Raw genomic sequence first — 5298 nt, 5'->3', positions numbered from 1 at the left:
AGTTTTAAGAACAATCAGTTATTCGACTTCTGGGACAAAGTTTTTTACAGCTACTTATATTTAAGCTTCCCAGTAAACCTTGGTGGGTGTTATTACCTCCATGGGTAAGAAATCCACTGCCCCTGTCCTTGCCATTCATAAATGGGCTTAACAACTTCATCTCAAAGGGGATTTTAAATATGGGGCATAAAAATCCGACAGAAAAATGACTGCCTTGAAGTACAGGAAACATTAAATCAGATTTTTGATGCCTGAAGGATGTATTTATAGAATCATTTCAGTTGGAAAAGACCTTTAAGATCATCGAGTCCAACCACCACCACTGCCAAGTCCACCACTAAACTTCATGGCTTTTATTCCAAATTAAGACCTAAAGGCGGGGAAAAGTTTATTTTTCCAGGTGAAGCTGCTCTAATGATGCTGGGCTTTTTATTTCTGGTGTTCTTCACATGCCAACAGCCTTGGCTCTCCAGGTAAACTCAGGCTTCCTGAATTTGTAATCAGCACCTGCACAGGTTGTCAGACACTTCCCGTCGTGAGAATTGAGAATAAATCTGCAGCTAAAATCTCTACAGACATGGGAGAGAGACCAGCTCGGTGACAGCAAGATTTGTATTTATTGGACTTGATTTTAGAGGTCTTTTCCAACCTTAAAAATTCCATGGTACAGCTAAAAGAGTTGCAGGAAACCTGGAGCTGGATGGGATTGCCAATGGTATTTTATCCAGGAGAATTCACCTTAAATTAATACAGCAGATAACCTTTGTTCATCGTTAATATTATCAGGAATTAATGAGATTTAGTGCAGCCAACAGCCTCAGCTGGCACAGTTTGTGCTCCACGTTTTCCTTCTGTCGAACGGATCTCAGGCTGACCAGGGGGTGAATTACCCAGGGAATCTCATCCAATCCCATTTCCATATGCAAGTCCATGATGCAGCTATGAATTTTTAATAGAAATCTCCGGATATCTGTTATTTTACTGAAAATAATGGGAAGGCTGCAGTTTCACTAAAAAAAAATTGAACTATTTCTCATTCGCAACAGTGACCTGCAAGGATCAAAATTTGAAATCCAGGTTTTTCCTTGGTTTTTGGTTGATTCTGTGCAATTTTTGCCTGCTTTGAAGGGAAGGCTTACATTTAAAAATAGTTGTTTGGTTTATTGGAACTTTTATTCAGGTTTAGTCGGCTTGGAGCTTAGATAAATGGGAAAACCAGAGGAGCAATAACGGAATGCAGGAGAAATAAAAATGCTATTTAACCATCATGTTCTAGATGGGCTCTAAATGGCATTTTCTCCCCTGACTGCAGAAAAAGGAACCAGAGAATTTACATTTAATGGTTTCACTACTGAGAATTCTCAACACTCTCAAAACAGGCTGAAAATAATAAAAGCAATGCAAGGAATGGCTGATTCTGATTATTTTCTAGCAGCTGCAAGTATCCATCTACTTCATCCACCACACTCTAGGTCACAGTTATTTTACTAAAGAAAACTTTCTTAAATATTTTCCATTTCATTCAACATTTCTGGCTCAGTCTTGATGTAATAACTTGCCCTGAAAAGGCATTGGTTGTGTTTGAAGCAGGGCACAGAAAGGAAGTGTTTCATTCTTTGGAAGAAGGAACTGGTTTATTTGATGTGAATGAAAATGGATTGAGTGACTTCTCCCTCCTTTGAGGCAAATATTTGTGTTAAACCCAGCCTGGCTCCTGCCTCACACACATCCTTCATCCCCACTGCTCGTGTCTCCAAAGCATGAGACCTCCAAGGAGTAACAGACGTTCCCCTGAAATTCCAATCAGGAAAATACCAATTTAATGTTTTCCATCGCCCAAAAAAGCTCCCAAGGTGGAGGAGCACAGGAGCAGGACACAGCTCCCAACCAAGACCTTGGGGTGCCCCCATCTGTGCATCCTCTTTGGAAAAACATGATTCCAGCTCCCTCAGCTGGGAAATCAAAAGAAACTCTTCGCTTTTGATGGTTGAGCCAAGGAGAGCCTGCTGTGCCCAGCATTCCCCTTTAGGAGTGATCTTTTCCTCAGACCACACAGGGGTGCTGAGAGAACAAAGCTCCCACCTCGGCTGTGAGCAGTGGGTGCAGCTCAAAGCCCTTGGGAGCCTGGGTGTTCAGCACCTGAACTCAATCCCTGTCCACGGTGTTGTACAGCTGCCAATCGTGATATTCCCTTGGCTCGGGGGAGCGACTGGGGACAGCAGTGCCTGGGATCTGAACTGCTCTGAAAGCCCTGGAAGATGAGCTGCTACTCTGGATCTTGGAGGGAGCCAGGAAATCTCACAGAATCCTGGAATGGTTTGGGTGGGAAGGGACCTTAAAGCTCACCCCAATCCCACCCCCTGCCATGGGCAGGGACACCTCCCACTGTCCCCGGCTGCTCCAAGCCCCCACGGCCACCCTCTGGGCACCCTGTGCCAGGGCCTGCCCACCCTCCCAGGGAACAATTCCTGCCCAATATCCCATCCAGCCCTGCCCTCTGGCACTAGGACACTATTCCCCTTGCCCTGTCACTCCAGTCCCTGACAAAGAGCCCCTCTCCAGTTTCCTTGCCAGCCCCTTCAGACCCTGGAAGGACAGGGGAGCAGGTTAAGACCAGACAGAGCCTTGGCTCATCAAAACCAGAACCCCCATCCCACGCCAAGGTGACACCGAGCCATCCCACAGAGCCTGGGACAGGGCAGGACGGTGCCTGGCATCCCCACAGCGCAGCAACCCCCAGGTACTGTCCCATGCCAAGGATGGAGCACCATCCACCCCTCACAGCCCATGGGGAGAGGCTTGGGCCACCTCTGACAGACAGGACATGTCCTTGTCTCCTCACAGCTGAACTCCAGGCTGGTGGGAGTGGCACCTGAACCAGCTCACCCACAGTGTCCTGAACCACGTGTGGTCAGCTTCACCCTTTCCACGAGTGCTGTAAGTGGAGGGGGTGGAAGTGGGAAGCAAACATACCAAGGAACTTGAAGCGAAGCTTTCTGCAGAGACTCCTCATTACACCGCTTCAAAATGTTATAGACAAGAGAAGGCACCAGACCCTGCCACTGATTAGGTTAAATTAATTTAAAACAGAAGCAAACACTGCTTGTCTATGAGCTCCAGTTACCTGGAAACACAGATAAACCCAAAACACACTTTTCAAGGGCAGCAGGAACTATAGCTGGGCTTGGGGTTTTTTTTTCAGAAACCTGGTCCTCATGGAAAAATACAAATTTGGAAATGGCTTTTATTAGCAAGTTAATAATATACTGAAATACAAATATACACTCCTTCTTTAATTAGATTTCACAGAATTAAGTCAAGTAATATCTATATACACACATAGCTGTTGTGTAACGGCTGTTCACTAATCTCTGCTGTTTCTTTAAAAGTAACTTTGAGGACAGAAAAGAGCCAGGAATGGATCTGTGCTGGCCCTGTAATTTGGAGTTTCCTTAAGAGCCAGACGAGATTGAAGAGCAGAAGCCACAATAGTTTAGGGGTTCCTTGCAAAGTCTAAACCCCACGTGCAGGAATCTCAGATGTGAACAGGGGCAAAGTATTGTTGGGAACATCCTTCCCATACAAAAACCCGTCCTGTTTTCTTTTGGGTTAATAACAGGAACATTCTCCAAGCATCAAAAGCCAGGATTGGATTCCTTCAGGTCTGGGAGTGTCCCTGTTCCTGCCCTGCTGCTCTTCACCCTCAGGACCCAACAGAGAATCATGGAACACAGAATATCCTGAGCTGGAAGGGACCCTCAGGGATCATCAGTGCAGCCCCTGGCCCTGCACAGACACCCCAACAACCCCAGCCTGGGCATCCCTGAGAGCGCTGTCCAAACGCTCCTGCAGCTCTGGCAGCCTCGGGGCCGGGCCCATTCCCTGGGGAGCCTGGGCAGTGCCCAGCAGCCTCGGGGGGAAGAACCTTTCCCTGAGCTCCATGCCCAGCCCTGACCCAGCTCCAGCCGTTCCCTGGGGTTCTCACAGACTCACCCGCAACACTCCCAGCTGTTTATTGCTAAGAAAAGTCCAAGAGATTACAGATTTTCACAACCCTATCAACAAGTGGAACTCCTGATTTCTTCCCTATGAACTACCTAAACGTTGACTTCGGAAAAGTTTTGCTACCATGATGGCAAATGTTAGCCAAGAAACAACGTCAGGGTATCTGCTGAGCAGTGAGGAAGCTGTCACATTTGGAATGAGGAATTAAAAGTCACACTCCAGTTCTCTCCCTGTCTGGGCTGTAACACACACACTGATGCTGCCAGGGGGAAACAAGCACAAACTCTGGGCTGGAATTTATTGTTTCCCCATATTTTTAATATGTGCATTGTAAGGGTTTCACAGGGCTGTGATGCAACAGAGGAAATAGAATCCCAGAATGGTTTGGATTGGAAGGATCTTAAAGCCCATCCAGAGCCACCCCCTGCCATGGGCAGGGCCACCTTCCACTGTGCCAGGGCGCTCCAAGCCCCGTCCAACCTGGCCTTGGGCACTGCCAGGGATCCAGGGGCAGCCACAGCTGCTCTGGGAATTCCATTCCAGGGCCTCCCCACCCTCCCAGGGTGGATTTCCTTCCCAGTATCCCATCCAGCCCTGCCCTCTGGCACTGGGAAGCCATTCCCTGTGTCCTGTCCCTCCAGACCCTTGTGAGAAAACAGTCTCTAGGAAAAATCTGGCACAAAAGCATTTCAAAGGTTCCTTTCCAGGACACATTTAAAAGTTTCCATCATCAGCCAAACCAGAGTCTCTGGTTCCTTGTCCCCTGCAGTCCGTGGCTCAGCTAGTGCCCACTCCCAGGACAATCCCAGCTACCTGGGCACAGCTAATCCTCCTCTGGCTGAATTGGGCTCCTTTTGGAACAAGGAACTGCAAACCTTGGTGCTGCTTTTTATAGCTTGTCCTATGGCTTTTATAGCTTGTCTGACATCAGAGAACTATGGAATATGTCACTTACTTGAAATCAATTCCAAGAGATCAGCTTAATTCACACCTGTAGTTCAGCAGCCCTCATTTTTAACTTGCTTACACTAAACAACCCCTTCAGTGGCCTTAACACCAAGCAGCCTTTTGAGGATTTCAGTGTGCAGCAGGAGAATTGCTGCAGTATTCCATGAGGATTGGCTTCAGTATTCCATGAGGATTGGCTTCAGTATTCCGTGGGGATTGGCTGCTGTATTCTGTGGAGTTTGGCTGCAGAATTCCATGGAGAATTGCTGCAGAATTCCATGGAGTTTGGGTGCAGTATTCCATGGAGTTTGGCTGCAGTATTCCATGGGGAGTGGCTGCAGTGTG

The sequence above is a fragment of the Corvus brachyrhynchos genome, unplaced genomic scaffold, assembly GCF_000691975.1.
Source record: "Corvus brachyrhynchos isolate BGI_N302 unplaced genomic scaffold, ASM69197v1 scaffold219, whole genome shotgun sequence".
Lineage (NCBI taxonomy): Eukaryota > Metazoa > Chordata > Aves > Passeriformes > Corvidae > Corvus > Corvus brachyrhynchos.
This window is presented reverse-complemented; position numbering follows the sequence as displayed.